The sequence below is a fragment of the Saccopteryx leptura genome, chromosome 9 (genome assembly GCF_036850995.1).
Source record: "Saccopteryx leptura isolate mSacLep1 chromosome 9, mSacLep1_pri_phased_curated, whole genome shotgun sequence".
Taxonomy (NCBI): domain Eukaryota; kingdom Metazoa; phylum Chordata; class Mammalia; order Chiroptera; family Emballonuridae; genus Saccopteryx; species Saccopteryx leptura.
This window is the reverse complement of record NC_089511.1, coordinates 2,951,767-2,975,561: the sequence shown is the minus strand read 5'-3', so window position 1 is coordinate 2,975,561 and position 23,795 is coordinate 2,951,767. Positions and strand designations below refer to the sequence as shown.

Genomic DNA, 23,795 nt, shown 5'->3' with positions numbered 1-23,795 from the left:
AAGGGTAACGCCGTGGTAACTCAGATACTTCTGGGGACGGACTCGCGTGTTCCCAGAGCCCCGGCGCGCAGACTCGCCCCTCAGCATCCCGCGGTCAGCACCTGCCTCTCCGGACCAGCACGGGGAACCCCCAGCACCGTCCACTGGGTTCACGCTCTGGGCCCGGAAGGCCCAGAGCAGGGCAGACGGAGGGAGCATGGACACCTTTGTCGTCACAGGGACGGGACCCTTCTGGGAGAGGGGCCTGACCCGGAGGGGCGCACCTCCGACCTTGATCCGAGCAGGAAGACGAGTCTCTACTGTGTCACGTTATCGACGTCTTAAGCTTCCTTACAGCATTCAGATCCAACTACTACAGGTCTTTGGGGGAAGCCTGTTTGGTTCAGGAATCTCCAGCTACGATCTTCCGTGCGTGCGTGCGTGCCTGTGTTGAACGTGTCAACTTTGCCTCTCCCCAAAGCCAAGTTGCTCATCATCCTCGACGCTGTTCCCAAGTTCAATACCCTCGACTACCCGCCTCTCTTTCCCTCCCATAGCCACCAAGACAGATGTCTCCACCAGGCGCCCAGAACGAAATGGTATTCCGGCTCACAGCCTGTCCTTTCCAGCAGACTGTCCAGCCCACCTGGCAGCTGTCTCTGCTGCTCCCTGTCAGGGAAGCTCCTCCCGTGTGGCTGCGTCGAGCAGAGCTCTCGGGCGGCGTGGCCCATGGGTGTGCTGGTGTGTAAGAGGAAATCTTTCAGGGGGTGCCTTTAACCGAATGCCCAGTGTGCAGGGTTGGCGGGTGCTACCCTGCTGCAGAGCGCGGAGCCCCGGCCGCGTCGGCTGAAGTGGGGCACGTGGGACGAGGTTCCGACCATGGGAGAGGGGGGCGGCTGGAACTACTGACCCAGCAGATGGAGGCAGGGCTGCTCTGATGCCCGGAGACAGCGCCTGGTGGAAGAGACAGCCTGCTTTGTGGCCATTTCAGAGTGATTACCACTGGAGTGAGGAACAGGGAAGCCATTGACATGTCCGCCCGACTAGAACCCAGACTCCCTCCTGCCTCCAGCCCTGAGCCACAGGGAGGCTCAGTCAGGTGCTGGCAGAGGGGGAGGGTGGCTCTGTCACCCGCTATGACAGACAGATGGGGAGAGGGAGGGAACTGACGTGACGTGCTCACGGTCCCTTCTCCAGGAAGGGGCAGGGCCGTGTCTGTCTGCTGCCAGAGCCAGGCGTTCTGGCCACGGCACATGGCTACGCCTTGTTAGTGTGTGCTCGTGTGTGGTGCTCATCCTAGGAGGTTTCCTGCAGTCTCCCTTGCCACCGTCCCTGTTTGTGGTCGTGTATACTCAGCAGGCTGGGCACCTCTCTGTCCTGGCTGCCCATGAACATCGCCTGGCGGACTCAGAGAGACTCCAAGGCCTGGCCTCGGCCTAGGGATTCCGGCTTCACTGCTCTGGGGTGGGGTCTGAGTCCTGGGAGCTTTAGAAGGTCCCAGGTGACCTGATGTATCTTAAGGGCAGCCCTGGACAGAGGAGGGTATAGAGAAGAGAAGGTGATTCAGATATTTAAGTCTCATGAAATAAGTTTTCTCCCAGGGAAAGGGACTGCAGAGAATGTACTGTGCTCTGCATAGCCAGAATCCCAACTCAGACTAGTTTCAGCAAAAGAAGGGGTCACTATCTCCCAGAACCGGGTGGCTCTCCCAGGGTCGCCTGGCCCTTGGCCCCGTCTGTCCCCTGCCTCTGCTTCCCCTCGTGCTGGCTCTGTGTGCAGCCTGGCTGCCCCGTGTGTCATCCGATGGCGCTCTCGGCACGTGGCTCACAAGGTGGTGGCCCCGTGGAAAGGGGGGCAGCTTCCCCTTCCCCGTGTTTGTGTACGACTCCAGGGAGGGCCCGGTGTTGTGAGGCCGCTCTGGGGTCGGTCACTCTATTCTCATGGCCAGGAGACGGTGAGACCCTGGGACCATGGCCCCTGGGACCCCACGGGAGGCAGGAGGAGTGGTTCTTCAAAGTGGGGACCCAGCAGGGGCACCGCGGTCACCAAAGGCCAGGTGTGGCCGCTTGCTAGGGCAGGAATGGAAGGAAGGGCATTCTGAGCAGAGAGTCAAGCGTGGGAAAGCCCAGGGGTGCTAGGGGTTCGGGGTGCTTAGGGCGGGCAAGCTGTTGGGAGCTGGAGCTCACTCAGCATTCACGGGCCAGGGTGAGGGTGAGGGTGGACAGACGGCAGCCGCGACTGCGGGTCAAGGACCTGGAAGGACATGCGAAGGACCCTGGATGGCCTCTCGTGGGTTATGGGCATCCCAGGGCTGTAGGCGGGAGCGCGACACGATTAGATTTGATAAAGATGATCCCCGGTTGTGAGATGGGGAAGGGAGAGACGGGGCTTAGTTCGGACTGACTCAGCTCTGCCCCGGTGCTGTGGGAGGGACCCAGCGGGACAGCGGCCGGGTACGTGGACGGGCACACCCACATTCCGGTGCGAGGGAAGGATGGGGTCACCACCGTGGTCACCGCCCCGGCTCTGAGGCCTTTGTTGCTGCGTCTGCGTGGTGAATATACGACTGCGCTCGGAGGCATGCCTCTTCACTCTGCTAATGGTTTCTCTGATGAACAGAAGTTCTCATTTTTTATAGGGACCCATTTATCAAATTTGTCTTTTATAGTTAGTGCTGCCTGCGCCCTGTTTAAATATTTTTGCTTATCCCAAGATCATAAAGAGGGGACGTCCTTTGAAGAGGAAGTCTAGGAAAGGCCTCCAGAGGAAGTGCCCTTGGAGCCGAGCCCTCAGGGTGCAGAGGGGGGTGCCGGTCCTCCCCCAGGTGGGTGCCTGTCTCTAAAACCGACAGACCCGTTGTCCCCGGGGATGGACTGCGGCAGAGGAAGCCGAGAGCCGGGAAGACAGCGTAGCCGCGGCACCCCGTCCTCTGTGTGGACGACTGTGTGTGGAGCAGGAGACGACGTCAGATGCAGGGGAAGGAGGTGGACAGAGGTGAGGGCAGCGGAAGGGAGGACACACCTTCAAAGCAGTCCAGACAAACACAGGACACCTCCCGCTCCCTGCCCAGGCTCCTAGCCCGTTTGACTTGACGTAAGAGGCTCCGGTGTGAAGCGGCAATCAGTGCAAACGGTGCGGGCAGTGTCCCCTCAGCAGAGGCTGGGTGTGCCTTCATGTGCCAGGTCAGGACCGCCACTGGGCACCGGTCCAGGCCCTCCGTCAGGAGACAGGACATGGGGCCGCCCCTCACAGCCAAGCTTCTGATTCTTCTGACACGAGAATGAAGGGGGTTGGTTCGCCGGGGGTCGACAAGTGAGCAGGTGTGGCGTGAGGATGCTGTCTTCAGGGGCAGCAGGCGTCCCGGGAACCGTCTGTGTCTGGGTTGGTCCTAGGTCAAGGGGCAGCCAAGTGGTGGCCTGAGGCTTGTGAAGCTCTGACCACTGTCTACCTCGGCCCACAGGGTTTGAGGGTAACGGGCGGCCAAGCATGGAGGTTCTGGGCCAAGATGGCCAGGCTTGAATTCTGGCTCCCTCATGTACTTGCTCAGGATCCTTGGGTAAGTGACCATGCTGTGCCTCAGTTTCCCCATCTGTAACACCAGGGTAGGGAGTGGGAGGGGTTGACCGGTTGATCCAGGCAAAGCAGCTGGAAAGGTATTGTCACAGAGTCAGCAAACGTTCTCATTATTATTCTCTGTGTCGATCCAAGAGGCGCTGGAGCAGAAGTGGGTTCCTGGGTCCCTGCCTCTTCTCCAGACTCCCGTAACAGCCAGGGGGAATGACCAGGACATTCTGGGCACGCCCAGAGCGTGTTTTCCTGGAACATTCAGGCAAAGGAAGCAAGTGCGTGAGGCTGAGGGTCTGGGTGTTAGCTTCCACTCCTCGCTTTGCCGGCTGAGACGTGGCCCGTGGGCTGGAGACCACGGACCGCTGACAAAGGGGGAGCAGTCAGCTTCTGGAAATCCACGCCCCCCGACAGTCAGCTGTTGGGAGAAACCGTATCATTGTATCATTCGGAAGAGTCCCTCCTGAGGTTACACTGCAAGGCAGAAATTGACGCTTCTATAGAAAACGGAATTTCATCAACTCCCTTGCCTTTTTAACAGTAACCTGGAAAGGTGTATCAACTCTGCAGTAAAGTTAAAGGTGCTGTCATTTGGTTGCTCTGTATTAAAGTTAGTAGGCAATTTATGTCTACCCTTAAATAACACGGGTGCTTGGGGCGCTGATGCCCACGCAGTCAAACATCCGCACAAAACTCGCGACTCTGCAGTCGGCCCTTTGGCACTTACGGGTTCAACCCGCTGCGGGTCAGAAACAGTCTTTCTGATGCTCTGTTGGGAACCTGCAGTCAGTCGGGGGTGCCAGCATCCTATCCCCGCCTCCTCACCCATCCTAGGGTCATCGTTACCCACAGTGTTACGCCCGCTCCTCCAGGTGCTCGGCACGCCTAGATTAATACATAGATATTAACGATAGCGGGTCTCTGTAAGCGAGAACTTTGATCCGTGCTGTTAGGCGGTCTTCCGTGTAAGTTCATCCATCTCCGTATTTTTTACGACCTTACACGTATGGACGTAGTTTATCTTAGTTAATGTTTGTGTTCTGAAAAAGGAACGCAGCTCCTTCACGTAACCCGTGCTGAGCACGGTTCGGAATAACGCAGACGCTTGACTACAGGAAGGCGGGAAGGTCGTGCAGGTGTGGGGAGGGAGCAACCCGTCCCCTCCACCGTGAAGATGCCAGTCTTGTCACATCTGGGGAAGGACCAGGCTCAGCTCACATCCTCAGGCTGCATCTCGCTGCCCTCTGACAAACCATTCTCCCCGGACGCATCAGTGAAACCTCATTAGCTCCAACATATTGACAAGCAAAGGGGTCTGCTCCATTTCAGAGTTAAGAAAAAGAAAGAAAGAAAACCCACAAAGATGTCATGGGCAACAGCTCAAGTCCCTTTCACGAATATCATCCCCCGGTTAGTGGTCTGGAGAGATGGAAACATGACGATCGTTGTGACTCTGCTGACTACAGGATAATAAGAGAAAGAGGAAGTCACCTACCAAAGATCCCTGCAACTCACCATGGGGCTGGAAGGACGCCGTGGGCCTGTCCGTCTGGAAAGCGACGGCTCGAAGTCAAACGCCGTGTCCTGCCAGGGGAGAAGGGAAAAATCAATTATTTATGCCGTCCTGGTCTCACTGGTGGTTTTCACCAAAAACCAGATATTGCAGCCTGGGGAGAGAGGCGGGAGGTGGAAGGGGCCGTGGAGGTAAACAAAGATCAAATGCTATTGCAGCCACTTGCCGCTTGTCACAGCAGAGCAGGGACAATGCCCACAGAGGGAAGGGACGGGGACGTGGACACAGAGAGACCGGCCGTGGGGGGGAAGCAGTAACCAAGCTGTCTCTCTGGGCCTTTCTGGTTATTTGACCGAATGCAGGAACACGCATCCAATCTGTGGCTCTTTCTCCCCTTTGCTTGGCAGGGCCCAGGGAGAGCTGGAGGTCGGCAGGACAGGCTGCTCCACCTCAGCCCTGCCCGTGGTCCGGACAGACCAGTCTCCGCCGTGGGGCCATCCTGGGTACTGTGGGATGTTCAGCAGCCTCCCTGGCCTCTGCCCACGAGATGCAGCAGCATCTTCCCAGTTGTGATAACCAAAGAAGCTTGTAGACCAGGCCAGAGGTGCCCTGGGGGGCAAGGTCGCCCTGTTCAGATCCAGGGACAGTGTTGAACGCAGTGTGTGAAGTGGTCCCCGCTCAGCCTTGCTCTGGGTCAGAAGGAGGAAAGCCCCTGTCTGTCCCTCCTCTCACCACACCAGAGAACCACAAACACATCCATTCGCGGAGTCCAGTCATGTGAAGGTCTTGGTGGTTGGCTGAAACCCTGAGTTTCCAAACACCAGCATCCTGCTCCATGGGTTCCTGAAAACTCAAAGGACTCATCAAATGCGAACTCTTTAGGTGGGGCTTTGGCCCCAAAGTTGTCCCTGTGTGATCTCGGTGGGGCCACTGGAAGGGTAAGTGTAGCCCTAGTCTGTCTTTCTCCGTCTTCCTGGGCCCAGGCCCTTTATTAACCACTCGAAGGTAAAGACATGGTTCCAGAGAGCAAGCAAGGCAGAGAGTGTGTCTCCCCAAAGGTTTAGAACTGGTCTAATCCTCCCATTTAATCCAGGTAGAAGCTCCAGAGGTCTGGGCGCCAAATTCTAGGACCAGAGCCCCTTCCCACGGCTCTACAATGGGTGCTATGGCAGATGGACGATGGCAAGGGTGACGGCCATCTCCTCTTTTCCTCCTGGTACAGATGTGACTGAAGGAGTCTGTGTCCTTTCCTTGGACCTGAGCTGGCCTGTGACCTGCTTTGCCCAGTAGGATGTGTCACAGGTGACATTGTGCCAGGTCTGGGTTTAGCCTTCCAAAGGACTGGTTGGTGGCTTTTGTTGCTCTCCCTTGGAAGCCCTGAGACTGTCACTGGGACGGAAGCACCAACTAGCTGTATCGTGTGACCATGTGGAAGGAAAGAAGAGGCTCCAGGCCAGCCTTCAAGCCTAATGTCCCCAACTCTAGCAGAAGGCATGCTGTTTTGGTTATTGTAGCTTTGTTGTATGGTTTGATATTGGAAGCATGATACCTCCCACTTTGTACTTTCTCAAGATTTCTTTGGCTATTCAAGGTTATTAGGGTTCCATATACACTTTAGGATTAGTTGTTCTAGTTCTGAGAAGAATGCTATTGGTATATTAATAGGGATTGCATTGAATGTGTATATTGCTTTAGATAGTAAGGACTTTTTTTTTTTTTTTTTTTGTATTTTTCTGAAGCTGGAAACGGGGAGAGACAGTCAGACAGACTCCCACATGCGCCCGACTGGGATCCACCCGGCACGCCCACCAGGGGCGATGCTCTGCCCACCAGGGGGTGATGCTCTGCCCCTCCGGGGTGTCGCTCAGCCACGACCAGAGCCACTCCAGCGCCTGGGGCAGAGGCCAAGGAGCCATCCCCAGCGCCCGGGCCATCTTTGCTCCAATGGAGCCTTGGCTGCGGGAGGGGAAGAGAGAGACAGAGAGGAAGGAGGGGGGGTGGAGAAGCAAATGGGCGCTTCTCCTATGTGCCCTGGCCGGGAATCGAACCCTGGTCCCCTGCACTCCAAGCCGACGCTCTACCGCTGAGCCAACCGGCCAGGGCTGTAAGGACATTTTAATGGTGTTAATTCTTCCTATTAATGAACAAGGTGTATCTTTTCACTTATTTGTATTATCTTCAATTTATTTCTTCAATATCTTATAGTTTTCTGTGTACAGGTCTCTCACCTCTTTGGTTTAATGTATTCCCAGGTATTTTGTACTTTTTAATGCAATTGAAAATGAGATCATTTTCTTAATTTCTCCTTTTGACCATTTGTTATTGGCATATAGAAATGCAGCAGATATCTGTATATCAATCTATCTCTTGCAAATTTATTGAGGTCATTTATTAGTTCTAAGTGTTTTTTGGTGACATCTTTAGGGTTCTCTGCATATAGTATCATGTCATCTGCAAATAGTGACAGTTTTACTCCTTCCTTTCCAGTCTGGATGGCTTTTATTTTTCTTCTTGTCTGATTGCTGTGGCTAGGACTTTCAATACTATGTTGAATACAAGTAGGATAGTGGGCATCTTTGTCTTGTTTCTGGTTTTAGAAGAAAGGCTTTGAGCTTTTTACCACTGAGTATATTAGCTCTTGGCTTGTCATATCTGGCCTTTATTATGCTGAGGTATGTTCCTTCTATATACACTTTGGTGCGAGTTTTTATCATAGAAGAAGTATATTGAATTTTGTCAAAAGCTTTTTCGGCACCTATTGAAATGATTTTATTTTTTAATCCTTTGTGTTGCTAATGTGATGCATCATATTAATTGATTTATAGATGTTGAATGAAACTTGCATCCCTGGGATGAATCCCACTTGGTCAAGGTGTATAATTCTTTTAATGTATTACTGAATCTGGCTTGCTAATATTTTGTTGAGATTTTTTGAATCTCTGTTCATTAAGGATATTGGCTTGTAATTTTCTTTTATTGTAATGATGGTTTTATAAAATCAGTTTAGACATATTCCTTACTCTTCAATTTTTAACAATAGTTTAAGAAGAACGGAGATTAATTCTGTGTGCGCTGGGTGCTATTGGCAGGCTGGTAAGAACCAAACAGTGCTTAAGGTGTGGGGGCCCTAGCTCCTGAGCTACAGAAGCTCCAGGTGAGAGGGCAGGTAGGTAGGTGCAGCAATGCCCTACTGATCCCGCCTGCTCCCTTGGTTCAGGCTGAAATGGGGTTGAGCTGCAGTGACCTCGCAGGCAGGCCAGAGCCCCTGGGTAGAGCCTCCATCTGCCCTGGGGAAGTGGAGGAGGCCGTGAACCATGGTGCTCATTGTCCCCTCCGGCCTGGAGAATTCCCACATCCTCCAGAGAGCTCCTGGGGCTCCCCCTCTTCTCTTTGTGGGCTTTCTTGTTTGTGGTATTAAATGTAGTCCCCGTAGAACGTGGTCCCCTGTAGAACGTGGTCCCCTATAGAACGTGGTCCCCTGTGGAACGTGATCCCCTGTAGAATGTGGTTCCTGTAGCACGTGGTCCCGGCAGAATGTGATCCTTTGTAGAAGCTTCCGCTGTACCGGTGCTGTGTGCTTCGTGGGAAGCTGCTTGGAGCCGGCAGGCGCTTCTGGCTCCTTGGGCACGAGCAGCAACTCAGGCAGCTACTTCCTGCACCTGGGCAGTAGCAGGCACTTCCGGTGCACAAGCAGGCACTTCCGGTGCTCCAACTGGCACGTCTGAACTACCAGCAGGCACTTCCGGCGCTCTGGTGGCCGTAGCGGACTCTTCCGGCCTGGAGCATGCGATGAGGCCCCGGGGATGTGGTGACGTCCGGCTCCTGCTCCTGCTGTCAGGAGGCGCGAGACTCCGGGTGACGACGTTGCTGTGAGCAGCCGCAGTGGGGACCCTGCAGGTAGGCCGGGCCGTTCGGCCCCGTGCACGTGGAGCTGGTGCACGGGAGTCCCTGCTTTCTGGTGGACAGCCCCCGCTGTGGTGACCCCGCAGGGACCCTCCCGCCCTGTGCACGTGGGGCTGGTGCACGGGAGTCCCTGCTTTCTGGTGGACAGCCCCCGCTGTGGTGACCCCGCAGGGACCCTCCCGCCCTGTGCACGTGGAGCTGGTGCACGGGAGTCCCTGCTTTCTGGTGGACAGCCCCCGCTGTGGTGACCCCGCAGGGACCCTCCCGCCCTGTGCACGTGGGGCTGGTGCACGGGAGTCCCTGCTCTCTGGTGGACAGTCCCTGCTGCCCCTGCAGGGAGACCCGGCCATCCCACCCCGTGCACGTGGGGCTGTTGCACGGGAGTTCCCGCTCTCTGGTGGACAGTCCCTGCTGCGGTGACCCTGCAGGTAGGCCGGGCCGTCCCGCCCTGTGCACATGGGGCTGGTGCACGGGAGTCCCTGCTCTCTGGACAGTCCCCGTGGCTCCCCGAGGCTCCCACGCTTCCTGGGCTCCTCTGTTCCGTCTTTTTCTCTCGTTTGCTGTTGGGAGCTGGTCATTCAGCGCTGGTTGTGCCGCGGGAGTGATTGCCACCTGTATGTGTATTTTTTCTTTTTTTTAAAAGAAAGATTTTACTTAATGATTTTATAGGGGGGTTGGGGGGAGCAAGCTGTATCAGTTCCTAGTTGCTTCACTTTAGTTGTTCATTGCCTGCTTCTCGTATGAGCCCTGACCAGGCAAGCCCCGGGTTTTGAATCGGCGACTTCAGTGTTCCAAGTGGAGGCTGTATCCACTGCGCCACCACAGGGCAGGCTGTGTGCCTGTGCTTCTTTCTGAGTCTGCTGGGGGCAGGGGCGGGTTCGGCATCCCCCTAGCCACCACTGTCTTGGACTGCTCTAACGTTTCTGTTTGGGTCTTTTGTATATGTGACATCTGGTTAAATATGTTTTTATTTTTTTATTTTATTTTATTTTATTTTTATTATTTTTTTTTGTACTTTTCTGAAGCTGGAAACAGGGAGAGACAGTCAGACAGACTCCCGCATGTGCCCGACCGGGATCCACCCGGCACGCCCACCAGGGGCGGCGCTCTGCCCACCAGGGGGCGATGCTCTGCCCCTCCGGGGTGTTGCTCTGCCGCGACCAGAGCCACTCCAGCACCTGGGGCAGAGGCCAAGGAGCCATCCCCAGCGCCCGGGCCATCTTTGCTCCAATGGAGCCTTGGCTGCGGGAGGGAAAGAGAGAGACAGAGAGGAAGGAGAGGGGGAGGGGTGGAGAAGCAGATGGGCGCCTCTCCTGTGTGCCCTGGCCGGGAATCGAACCCGGGACTTCTGCACACTAGGCCGACGCTCTACCACTGAGCCAACCGGCCAGGGCTTGTTTTATTTCTGACTGAAGCTTCCTATGTTTTGTTTCTCTTTAAGAGTGTTTGCCTGTACAGGTGGGGTCGTGCCCAAAGTCTTTGTGGGGTGAGTTTGACACCTCCGTTACAAAGCTTTGGTGTTGAGTGAGTTCTAACATCTCCCTGCTAACATTTTGTTCTTGTCTTTATCCATGCGATTTTAGCTTGCCCTGGTTCTTACGCCGTGTAATTTGGGTCAGATCCGGGCATTTTGACCACAACGTTCAGTTTTGTTTCCACCTTGTGGAGAATTTGATATTTTAGCATTCGTTGGTGGTCGACGTGATTGGACTTAGGCTGTAAATTCCGAGTCCCTGCCATGGGCTGTGGTTTCTGTGTTAGTTTCTGTGTTCACGGGTTCTGCAGTCCTATTTGGACTTGTCCTCTGTGGGCAGTCTGGGATGTGGGCAGTGACCTGTCTGTTAATTTGGGTCTAGGAAGGCTGTTTAGGATCAGAGTCCTGCAGGCACAGCTGGGGGCCAGTCCCAGGAGCTCCTCAACCCTTACTGAGGTGGTTTCCAAGCTCCTGCAGCTCTGCTAGCTCCTGGTCCTTACAGTCCCCGGGGCTCTGTGCTTGCTCTTTTTCTTTTAATGCCTCCAACCAGAAATCTGAAGTTTTAATTACTTTGCTTCCACACTCACTTTCTTAAAACACATACATCCATGACCAACGTTGAGCAATAGAGGGGAGAAAGAGAGAGAGAAAAAAAGAAGGGGTCAGCCTTACCTTCTGGGGACAAGGCCACACATCTTCCGCCTGGCCACCTGGATAGGAAGGTTCTGTCTTCACCTGTGGGTTCCGGCTGCCGGGAGATCCTTTCCCACTCTCTGCACCCGACCTAGAGAGTTCGTCTCCCGTGCCTTTCTCTCCACCCCGACTTCTCCTTCTGGACTTCAGGCTGAGAGATACCAGAGGGGAAAATAATTGGTGGGTAAAATATTGGCTAAAAGCCGTGACACTTAACACCTTTGTGTCGCATGTGACTTCAGGAAGAATGCTCTAAAACTTCCCACCATGAAGTATGATGCTTGCTGGCCCCTTGAAAGGAAATACCTTGAATTAAGCCATTCATTCTGAGTTTGCTCATTGTCCAGAGATGTTTTAGCGTGTATGAAGGCTGAATTCTATTGAATGCCCCCCCCCCCCCGGCCTATTTCAATAACCGTATAACTGTCTCATTTGTTAATGCGGTGAGTGACAGCCATCCATTTTCTGACTTGGACTCCTTTGCTTTCAAGGGTTACAGTTGCTCTTTCATTAGACATATGTGAGGTGTTGAACTTGATTCCAAATTTTACATAAAAACGAATTAACCAAATGTGCCGGTTCATCTTATGTATTGACTTGATTGGATCACAGAGTGTCTGGGTACTTGGTAAAACAATATCGTGAGTGTGTCTGTGAGGGTGTTCCCAGACGAATTTAACCTTTGAATCGGTGGACTCAGTAAAGTGGCCTGTCCTTTCCAGTGTGGGGGGTGTGGCGGGCATCGCCTGACTTGTCGAGGCCCCGAATAGAACAACGAGGCAGAAGGGAGAATTCGGCTTGTCCCGCCTCATTGCCTGAGCCGGGGGCCGACCCCCTGCTGCCAGCGCTCCTGGTTTTCGGGCCTTCAGACCCGAGCTTCTTCATCGGCGGGCTCCCCGGGTGCTGAAGCCTTGGGACTCGGCCTGACTTCACGGTGCCACCGGCTTTGCTGGATGTCGGCCTCCAGCCTCCACGTGGCCGACCTCGGCACTGCACAGCCTCCGCAAGGGCGTGAGCCTGTTCCTTATAATAATCTCTCCGCACGCATGGTCTGTTTGTTTGGTCTCTAGAGGATATTGACGAATACAGCCAGCATCATATTGGTGGCATCCGGGGAATTCAGTGTTTCAATTCAGAGGGCTTTATAACGAGTGACCCCTTGCTCAAGCCAGTGACCTTTGAGCTCAAGCCAGCTATCATGGGGTCATGTGTGTGATCCCACACTTAAGCCGGCAGCTCCATGCTCAAGCTGGTGAGCTTGTGCTCAAGCCGGCGACCTCGGGGTTTCGAACCTGTGTCCTCTGCGTCTAAGTCCAAAGCTCTATCCATTGTGCCACCGCCTGGTCAGGCTCAGAGGACTTTATAATGATATGTTTTATAGTTTTCCTTAGTTGTGTTTCTATTGGAGTTTTAAATAGTCAAAATGTTCCTTTTAACATGAAATTCAAGTCCAAACTTGATCCTTTCCCTAAGGTTGGTGGGAAGACACGAAGCTGGGCTGTTCTTCATGTTGCTGGATGTCTACTGAGGGTGGCCAGCTGCCAGTGAGGGTCCAGGGTTACGGCACCCAGGGGTGCCCGCTGCCGGCCACTGCAGAGTAGCCAGTACCTGACTTCCCCTCCCGCCATAAACGACTATAAAATTGAGCAAAGCATACGGAGCGTCCAGGTTCAGAACAGCGGCCGTTCAGACAGTGACCACAGAGAAAGGGAGCACACACAGGAGCCTGGAGCGGAGTGAAGGTCAGTGCTGTGACCACACTTAGCTAAGGGTGTGGAGGTCAAGGTGTTGGCCCCCGGCCTGGCTGGCATCCTGGAGGGAGGGCAGCTGGGGAGAGGGAGCTGAGGTCAGCATGGGGCTTTGCTGAGACAGACCCCTGGCGGATGCCGGGCTCTCAGCTACAGGGACATGTCCCCTCTCATGGCAGTGGTGGGGGAGCCGGCTCTAAGCTACCTTCCGGGTCCCTGCACCAGGCTGGGGCCTCCCACCCGTGACAGGAGCTAGCTCAGCTTCTCCCCAGTCTGCCACCCAGAGAGGAGGTCTTCTCAGGCGGTTCCATAGTCCTCCTACTGCGTCCTTCTCTGCCAAAATGATCTCAACTGTTCTTTCTCTTTAAGCGTTAACAACCATCCTGCCGGAGAGAGCATCTCTCTGACCCTTACCCTGTTTTGTTTATCTTCGCTGCACTTACTGTTACTTGACCTTGTGTGGCATATTTACATGTTTGTGTTTATTCTCCATTTCCCCAACCAGAATTCAGTTCCATGAGTGTAGAGTCTTTGTGCCGGGTGTCACGGTGGGGCCAGTGGACGTTCAGAAGTTGTTGAGGTGCACGAGCAAACACATGTCCTTCCGGCTTATGCCAGTTGTATTGGGATTGTTTCTTTCATTCCATAAAAAGAGTCAGAACTGACGCAATCCGTGTGAAGTAGGCAGGGGAGACCCTGACCTTCATGCTGAATGGTGGACACAGGTTCAGGGGGAGGGGCCTTTGGTCCCGTTTCACACCCCCGAGGTCTGGGAGCCTCAGCTCTACCTGAGCTCTGAAGTCTCCCTTCCTCTCTCCTCCTCTGACACTCGGGAACCATCGACTCTCAGAACCTGGAAGACGGTGGAGAGCAGGCAGAATCTCTTCTTGGTGGTGCAGCCAGTGTGTGGTGTCAGTTCAAGTGAGGTACCCGGAAGTCCATGCAGCCGGCAGCCCCGACCGATGCTCTCGCTGCCGCTGCAGGAGGGATGGAGCTGGGTGTGCCGGACTGTGACTTCCACATCAGACCCCCCCCCCCCCCCCGCCTTCCGCTTTCTGAGCGCAAGAGAGAGGCCTCTGCGTGTGTGCGTGTGCTGGGGCGGGCGCCTGCCTCATGAGGCCCTGGCAGATGCTCTCTAGCCCGAGGTGAAGGCCGGCCTAAGGGAGAGGCCGTCTGCTGAGCCTCCTTGTGGGCCTCCGTGCCCAAGTGCTCTCCCTCCTCCCGCCAGTCTGCGATGCGCGTGGGCACGCCCGGCTTCTTCCATGGGGGATTCTAAGTCTCCCGGCATTTCTTGCATTTCTTGGCACAGAGAATGAATCATATCGCTGGGATAATGAACCGTTTAATCACTTGTGTGTAGATTTATCAGACGGTGCTGGAGAGGCCAACTGAAAAATAGAAAGCCGTGAGTCACCCAGTCAGGGTGCACGGTGGGCAGAGGGAGTGGCCTGGGCCCTGGCGGGACCGCTGTGCGAGCCACGAAGACGCCGGCTGTCACACGGCCCGAGGACGTGGGTGCTCCGTGTCCTCCTGCGGTGGCCGTCCATCTAAGCAGCAGTCAGTATGCTTTTTTAAAACCGTGTGCTGGGGGCTGGGGAGTGAAAATAACCTAAGAAGTCAGAATGCCGCCTCCTCGTCGGGCCACGGGAGCCTCAGCCTGGGTGTCCTGGGACGCTGGGGGAGGGGGAGAGCCTGGTGCTCCAGGCAGTGAGGGAGGGGCTGCTAACTGAAGGGTGGCTGACACTTCACAACCCAGCCGTCCTGGTGCCGCCGGTCCCCGCGACCGCCTGGTCACCGAGAGCAAGCGCCCACGCCTCCCAGCCCCTGCTCCACGCGCGGAGAGCATCCACATTCCGCCGAGAGGGCGTGGGCTCTTGAATTTTGTTGTAGAGGAAACTCCTCTGGAAAAAATGACACAGGGAAGTTCTTGCACATGAGTGGTGATAAATATAGACACCAGGCTGTGACACGTCCATTCATGGGGCAGGTGCAAGTCTAAGGGAAGACTGACGAAGAAACTGAGGCCCAAGAGGGTTCATGCAAAATTCCCCCCAATTTTGCCACATGGCTCAGAGAGGGCAGACCTAGGATTGAATTTAGGACAATCTGATTCTAGAGTGTGACTTCCCCACCTCTACTGGCCGCCTCCTTGTCTGGGAAAGGAGTTCCATCCACAGGGATGAAGTCACCTCTGTTGTCTGGATAGCAGCCATGTCAAAGAAGCCATACTGGTGTCCTGGCCCCATTTTTTTTTTTTTTTTTACAGAGACAGAGAGTGAGTCAGAGAGAGGGATAGAAAGGGACAGACAGACAGGAATGGAGAGAGATGAGAAGCACCAATTATTAGTTTTTCATTGCGCATTGCAACACCTTAGTTGTTCATAGATTGCTTTCTCATACGTGCCTTGATCGCGGGCCTTCAGCAGACCAAGTAGCCCCTTGCTGGAGCCAGTGACCTTGGGTTCAAGCTGGTGGGCTTTTGCTCAAACTAGATGAGCCTGCGCTCAAGCTGGCGACCTTGGAGTCTCGAACCTGGGACTCCTGCATGCCAGGCTGACGCTCTACCACTGAGCCAACCAGCCAGGGCGAGGCCCCATTTTTAAAGTGAGGAACAGCGGCAATGTGGAGGGGAAGCGACGGTCCACCCCCTCGGGAGCCAGACACCGAAACGCTTCAAACACATCATCTCCTGAAAACCAGAGAGATTTTTCTTGCTTAAGAATGTGACAGCCCTCCCTGCCGACCAGCCCTCTCCACCCCCCTCCAATCTGGCTTCTCTGGTCACCATGCTTATTAGGGTCCCTGATTGCTTCCATGTTGCTGCCTCCAAAGCAAAGCTGCCGACTTCGTCTTATTGATCTCACAGGCGATCAGCAGAGGACCGCTTTTCTGTTCCCGGGAAGCTCTGCTCTCAGACGCCATTCTCCGCAGACCCTCCTCCCGGCCCTGCCCCCCACCCCCACCAGCCGTCCTCTTCAGTCTCCTCTGCTGATCTCGGACCTCAGGCTACACAGCCCCGTCCTGCATAACATCTCATCATCGTCATCATGTCTCATCCCGCGGCCTTCCACATGGCACCTGCCGACAAAGGCTGTGGTCACAGCCCCCCCCCCAGCAGACACCTGGGGGGGGGCACGCGCCTGGGGGAGAGCTGTGGGGAGATGTCCCAGGGTTCCGACCTTAAGAATCTAGAGAAAGAGCAAAATAAACCTGATAGACGCAGAAAGAAAAAACAAAGCTAGAAGCAGAAACTGATGAAATTGAAAACAGGTAAAGAGTAGAGAAGATCAATGAAAGAAAAAGCTGATTCTTAAAAAAAAAAAAAAAATCAGTATCATTGACCCACCTCTAGCAAGGCTGGTGCAGGTGACGAGAGGAGAGACACAGGTCACCAACGCCAGGGAGGAAACAGGAGATGTGTCCACGGGTCCTCCGCCGTCCGCTACTGTTGGATTTGTAATGTCAGTTGAGAAGAAATGGACCAAGTCCTTGGAGTCCTCAGACAGCCCAAACTCCCCTTTCTCTAAGTGGCGGTGGGCGTACCAGAGCCCACTACTATCGGGACGTGGCCCTGTTACTTGGACACTCTACCGCATTCCTACAGATCTGAATTGTTTTTAACTGACTGCTTTGGATTTTCCATGGAAGCAGTCATGTCATCAACACATTAAAATGTTTCATCTCTTCTTTTTAAAATTGAATTTATCAGGGTGACATCGGTGAACGTGATCCTGCAGGCGTCGGGTGTCCGACTTCATGACACATCTCTCTCTGCTACACTGTGTTCACCACCCCCCAAGTCAGGTCTCTTTATCCCCCCACACCCCCTCCCCCTCCCCGTCTCTTCCTCTCCAGTAGTAACACTCCTTTCTTGTTTGTATTTTCTTGTTTCCCAGGATCTCTAGAAAGATCTAGGTATTCAGGACGCAGGTCAGCTTCTGTCTGGGCGCGCAAGACTCTCCCTAATGTTTCCACTTCAGTTGCTATTTTGTGTAGGTTTTGGAAACTCCCCTTTATCAAGTTAAGTTTAAATATTTTCCTACACAATAATAATAAATATATAAAATATATGTATATATATATTTTTTGAGAGAGATACAGACAGAGAGAGAGGGAGGGACAGACAGGGACAGAGATACAGGAAGGGAGAGAGATGAGAAGCATCATCAACTCGTAGTTGTGATACCTTAGTTGTTCATTGATTGCTTCTCATATGTGCCTTGACTGGGGGGGCTACAGCAGAGCGAGTGACCCTTTGCTCAAGCTAGCGACCTTTGGGCTCAAGCCAGTGACCATGGGGTCATGTTTATGATCCCACACTCAAGCTGGTGAGCCCCTGCTCAAGCCAGGTGAACCCACACTCAAGCTGATGACCTCGAGTTTCGAACTTGGATGCTCAGTGTCCCAGATTGACACTCTATCCACTGTGCCACCACCCGGTCAGGTCATAATAAATCGCTTTTTTAAAAAAGGCATCAGAATGCCTTTCTAACTCTTGAGGTGCACGTGGCCTCCCCTTTTCAATGCAGGGAATTGCACTGGTGAATTGCCTGCTCTTGTATTCTTGCATCCTGGGGTAAAACACACCTGGTGATGAATGATTAGTTTTGTACAACAATTTTCTGATTTGTGCTGCATTCATTTCTTTTATTTTTTATTAATTCTCTGTTTTGTCTTTCTTTGGGTCTATTTATTTATTCGCTTGTATCTTCTTGAGTTGAATCCCTACTTTATTTTTGGTATGTCTTGTGTGCTAATAAATGCAATTGTAACCAAAACTGTCACTGACTGCGGCTTTGGCCACATCCTATAGATTTCTACCTCTAGTGCTCTCACAGTATTTAATTCTAGTTAGTTTCTAATGTCAGTTTTGATACTCACTTTAAAGCAAGATTTATTTGGAAGGGTTTTTATTTCCAAATAAGGTGTTTGTGATGCCTGCTTTGCTGAATCATTTCAGTGATCATGGCCTGTGTGGTTTTATGCCTTTTGGAAATTTATGATTTATTTTATTTGGCCTAATGAAAGTCCAGTTAGGAATTGTTCCAGGGGGGTGTGGAAATAATGTACAGTCTCTTCACTGGGGACAATTCATATTAAGAATATATCTATATAGTTAATTAGGTTAGACAACATACAATTCATACAAAAAGGACAAGAGAGAGATTTAAGTAATTATTTTATTTAAATCCTTAATGGCTAATCTTTTTTTTTTGTCTACTTGGTATCTTAATTTCTTAGAGAGGCTTTTAAATATCTCACTAAGACTGTGGTTTGTTGGCCCTGGCTGGTTGGCCTTGTGGTAGGTCACTGGCCCAATGTATGGAAGTCCCGGGTTCGATTCCCAGTCAGGGCACATAGGAGAAGCGACCATCTGATTCTCCACCTCTCTCCTTTCTCTCTCTCTTTCTCTCTCTTCCCCTCCTGCAGCCATGGCTCAGTTTGAGCAAGTTGACCCTGGGCACTGAGGACAGCTCCACGGCCTCTGCCTCAGGCACTGTAAATAGTTCCTGGAGCAACGCCCCAGATGGGCAGAGCATCGCCCCTGGTGGGCATGCCGGCTGGATCCTGGTCGGGCACACGCAGGAGTCTCTCTGCCTCCCCTCCTCTCACTTAATTAAAAAAAAAAAAATGTGGTTTGTCAGTTTCATATTCCCAAGCATTTCAGCTTTATAAACATCAATGTTTATGCTGCTGTGGTGGTCATAAAAGTTTACAACTATTATATTTTCTTTGGGAATTGTGATTTTTATAATATAAACTATTTCTCCTTTTCACTTGATGCTTTTCACCTTGAGTTCTAGTCAGTAAGAGAAAAGCTGATAGCACATGGTTTCACTTATCTGTGGGATCCGAGGAACAAAAGAAATGAACAAACAAAATTGAAAGACTCCCAGATCCCCATCAGACTGGTGGTTACCGGGGGTGGGGTGGGAGGGCGGAGTAGGAAACAGTCACAGAGCAGTCAGGAGGAAGTCAAGTTCAGCACGGGCAGCAGAGACAGCAGTGTTGTCATCACTACGGATGGTGTCAGACGGGTCCTGGAAACACCAGGGGGAGCACTTTGTGAAGTGCTGGATGGCCTTCCCACTAGGCTGTGCGCCGGAGACTCTACAAAGACTCTACAAAACGATACTGAAAGTAGACTGTAACTGAAAAAAAGAAAAAGGAAAGAGGGGGGTTGAGGAGCAGTGCCAGGGTGTTCTGCGTGGTCTTTCTTAATAGAACGGTTTTTATTCCGTTAAGTCAAGAAGGCACTTGGAGGGCCTGCGGCCGCTGTGTCGTCACAGGCAGTGGTTTCCTAGGCAGTCCAGTGATGAATGACCACCATGTGGACCCAGTGCGGGACAGGCGTGGGCCAGGACTCCGTTTACTGCCTCACCCCACGTGCCCCTCCTCTGAGTCACGGGGCACGATGGCAGTGTGGGTCCTCGGATTCCGTGCAGGTTGGTGGCCACCCTGGTGCCCCCCGAGTTGTGCGAGGCCGGCCGAGAAGCTCACCAGAAAGTCCTCTGGGATGGCCCCTGCGCGAGTCCGGCCGTTGCGTTTCTGCGCCATGAGGCACAGCCAAGACGACAGTATCTTGGAAAGATTTCAGAACGGCCGTTAAACTATCCCCTTAACATGGCCGTCACCTTTTCAGTTAACTCTTCCATTTGGCGACTCAACTTTCTTGTGTTTCTGTGAGTTGGTTAACCATGTCCATTTCTCGAAGAACTCTCGGTATGACCTTCCCTCTGTCTCTCTCTCTCTCTCTCTCTCTCTCTCTCTCTCGGTATGACCTTCCGTCTCTCTCTCTCTCTCTCTCTCTCTCTCGGTATGACCTTCCCTCTGTCTCTCCCTCTCTCTGTCTCTGTCTCTCTCTCTCTCGGTATGACCTTCTCTCTCTCTCTCTCTCTCTCTCTCTCTCGGTATGACCTTCCCTCTGTCTCTCCGTCTCTCTCGCGCTTACTCTCTTTCTGATCATTTGATCATTTGCTGAAGGTGTTCTGCCTTGTTGAGCTCTGAGTTCGGAGCGGTTGATGCTGAGCTGGGCACACAGGAGCCATCTAGTGAAATTGGCTTGCTGGGAAATGGTTATTGAATGAGCACCTGTTACTCATCAGACACCGGATGGGCACTGTGGGAGACCCAGAAGTGCACACTGTGCGGTTCCTTCCCTGGAGGGGCGTGTGATCTGCGGGAGGAGAAGCAGGGCAGCCTGGGAAAGGGGGTTTTCTGTGGCGGCAGCTCTGGATCCCCTTTTAGAGTGAAACTCGAAAGAGAAGAGGTGGCTGCCGGTAGCCCCCTCTGTCTCTGAGCCAGTTCCTCACTAGAGCAACTGGGATGAGCCACCAAGGCAGAGGGGCTCCCTCGCCCACCCGGGGCCCTGGTTCTGGGCAAGTCAACCCCGCTGTTGCTGACGGCAGTCAATCCTTAACAGGCAGTAAGACTACTTCTGTGATCATTTCTTTGAATAGTTTGAGACAGCACAACACAGTTTAAAAACAAGTTCATGTCACAGTTCTGTTTCTGCATAGTTTCAAGAGGAGTTTACTTACCTCCTTTCAGAAGAGCTGTGCGCTGACCACTGGTACCGGGTGGTGCCTGTGGCTGCGCCTCTGGAGGCGGGCGGGGGCGGGGGCGGGGGTAGGGGGAGGCGGGGGGCGGGGGGCGGGGCGGGGGGGGGGAGGCGCTCCAGTGTCTGCGTGCGGGGGCGGGGGTGGGGGTGGGGGTGGGGGAGGCACTCCAGTGTCTGCGTGCTCCTGCGGGAGGGGAGAGGAGGGATGTATGCTCCTCCTTCCTCTCCCCCACCCTCTCAAGAGAAACATCAAGAAGGAAGAAAGGAAGAGGGAGTGTCAGTCCTGTTTCCCATCTTCATTGGAAGCCAGAGATCTAAGCTCCTCCCAAGGTCTGCCCTCGTCTGCCTCCCTGACTTCATCTCCTGACTCCCTCCTTTGCCTCCTCTTCTCTCCTGGCCTAGTTCTTTTCCGGAAGCAGCCCCACGGTGTGCTGGAAGTGGCTTACACGGCTCTGCGTGCTGTTTCCGGACCGTGTGTTCAGTGACCTTGGGCTGGCAGCCCAACATGGTGGCAGTATTTACACCGTGGTAATTGGCAAGCACTCTGAATCGGGACTGGCCTTGGACCTCACTCAGCTCCGCAAAGGGCGGGCTGTGTGACTTGGGTTGAGTGGCCTAATCTTCCTGAGCCTCAGTTTCCCCAGCCATAAAACGGGGGGGGGGGGTCGCAAGGGCAAATATCACCCGAGGGGCTGCTCTCCGGAATGACGTCAGATGATACAGGTAAGGTGCCATGGAAGCAGTAGCGGCTGATAATTGAGAAATACTCGATTACCTTTTTTTTCTCATCCCGCCATCAGAAAAGCTTGATTTGATTCAGAATATGTGTGAAAGTTTAGTGAGTTTCTTGCACTTTTCTATTGTTAATGCTTCCCCCTTAAATTTCTTAAAATTTAGGAATACATGTCCGGCTATTCTCAGCTCTCTGTTCTTGCACCTATATCTACTCTACTCGAATTTCATTTGCTGAAATTGAATTCGGATGGGAGGAATATTGTCAGGAAATAAAATGCCTGCTATGTCTCCATGGGAGGTGTTTTGATTTGATTTTGATCAGAGACAAGATCCCCTGTGTCTTTCTCAGACATAGCCCCCAAATCTCATATTTTGAGGAAATGAACCAACAACCACTGAAGTGATTTGCTGCAGTCAGCTGCCTGGGTTTGAAGTGCAAACAGGAATACTAAGAAGCCGTGGCACAGCCGGGCACCTTCCTGGTGGTCTCCACCCTTGGGGGATGCCATCTGGACCTCAGAGCCCGAAGTCCGCTATCTCTAGAGGGTGACGCCTGTGACGTTTTCTTCCATTAACCAGAGCATCCCGGGTATCTGCCCGGGTATCTGGGGTCTCGTCCTCAGGCAGAACCCGGGAGAGGGCTTTTGTGTGTCCGTTGTTTATTGTGGGAAGTGACCCCCAGACGCAGACGCGAGGGCACTAAGGAGAGCAAGGCGGGGAAGGAAGAGAAGCCTGCTCAAATCGGGGGATTCTCAAGCGGATCAGCCCCGTGGGCGGCTGGGCCTGACTCCTCCAGGACCTTCCGAGGGGCCGAGCATGTGGAGTGCCCTCAGCAGGTCTGTCCACGCCATAGGGGAGGGGCGTCGGCCGCCAGCTCCTCCAGTGCCCACGGCTGAGGGTTGCCCCTGGGCGTTACGGTTCTGCTGTGTTCAGGCCGTGACTGGTCCCAGTTTGTCTTGGACTGTCCCAGGTTTCAAATGAAAATTTCTGCATCCTGGAAACCCCGTCAGCCCTAGGAAAACCCGGGTGGTTGGTCACCCTGCAGGACCCTTGCCTTGCTCTGCAGAACAGTGCTGGTTCTGTGTGGGCCACTGGGTCGTGAGAAGCTGGGGGTTTAGAGGGAGGGAACGGGCCGGGCCGGGAGAGTCCCAGAGTGACCAGGTACACAGGGTGTGGCAGGATCCACTCATTCATTCCTTTGTGGTTTCAGCACCCCGTTAAGAAGTAGTGGTAGTGGGCATGCACCACAGCCCTGCGGTGGCTGTGTCCCCCTTGAGGTGTGGGCTCGTAGCTTCTGGAGAGGGCTGCGGGGCTGACCTAGAAGCCTGCGGTTTCAAGTTCCAGAGCTGTCACTTCTGCGGCCAGCGGGGGCCACTCAGCCTTGTCTTCTACCTGTCACGGGCGGGTCGGAGCAGACGACTTCTGCTTGCTCCGCGTGGGGGAGGCAATGGGGTCGTTCATGAACTGTCAGGTGCTCCAGCTCATCCGAGGGGACACGCCAGCCCTGACCCCCCCCCCGGGCTTGCAGCCACCACACAGTGCAATGTGAGATTTTGTGTTGTTTCCTGTGACAGCCATCCCATAAATACTGGACAGTTTTCAGGTTGGGATAACAAAACACAAAACCCCTCGTTCACTACTCAACTTGATTAACTTTTTTAATTTAAATATATTTTTTGGTTTATTTGGAAGAGAGAAAGGGGGGAGAGAGAGAGAAATATCAGTTTGTTGTTCCGTTTACTTAGGCATTCATTGGCTGACTCTCGTATGTGCCCTGCCTGGGGTTGAACCTGTAAGCTGGGCTTATTGGGATGACACTCTTAACCAACTGAACTGCCTGACCAGGCTCTTTGTTTAAATACTATTGACATTTATGTTTTCTACATTTACATCACCCATTCACTTTCACGTGATGCTAAGGGGCATCATTTGGAAAAAAAATGGGACATTCACTAACATCTCTCTGTTGTAAAACCAGATTGAAAAGTAAACCGACAGTTTTGGGTGGGCGTCTGAATGCTTTGGGCCCTCAGGACCCTGGTACTCACTCTGGCATGAATGATTCCAGAGGCTGCCACCCTGGGGGGCCCTTCCCAGGGTGACCCAGAGCTTTGGGGGGGGGAAGGAGGAGGGAGCGGTTCCTAGGGGGCCCTGGGGATATTTGCTGAGGAGAGACCTTAGCAATTCTTTTCCTCACCATGCCTCCTCTTTATTGTTGGCAGACTATTACACTGATTTGGAGCTAATTAATTTTATTAGCTTCTCATTTCCTTCTTTCTTCAGAAATGACTGAAGGCCCTGGCTGGGTGGCTCAGTGGATAAAGCATTGTTCCAGTGCACTGATGTCATTCATGGATGTGCCCCCTGGTCAGGGCACAGGTGGGAAGCCATCAGTGAGTGCACAGCTAAAGGGAACAGCGAGTTGATGCTTTTCTCTCTCTCTCCCTTTCTCCCTCCCTTTCTTCCTTTCCTTCCCCCCCCCCTTTTTTTCTCTCTCTCATATCAATTGAAAACTTTAAAGAAAAAGAGAAATGTCTCAAAGCCCTGTTTTACTTTACTGCCACCAACGCTAAGTCACCGTCACCATGATAAAATCCAAGGGAAGCCAGTCACCTTGGTTTAAAA

At 53.3% G+C, this 23,795-nt stretch overlaps 1 long non-coding RNA gene and 1 other non-coding gene across 2 annotated transcripts; both read right to left on the bottom strand.

Annotated features, from left to right (window-relative positions):
• Positions 1-2,838: 2,838 nt before the first annotated feature.
• Positions 2,839-13,477, bottom strand: LOC136380795 (uncharacterized). Its single transcript, XR_010746983.1, has 3 exons — positions 13,318-13,477; positions 5,039-5,127; positions 2,839-3,961 (listed from the first exon to the last, which is right to left on the bottom strand). It is a non-coding gene; the product is annotated as an uncharacterized lncRNA (long non-coding RNA).
• TRNAT-AGU (transfer RNA threonine (anticodon AGU)) lies at positions 10,278-10,353 on the bottom strand. Its single transcript has one exon. It is a non-coding gene; the product is annotated as a tRNA-Thr (tRNA).
• Positions 13,478-23,795: the final 10,318 nt, after the last annotated feature.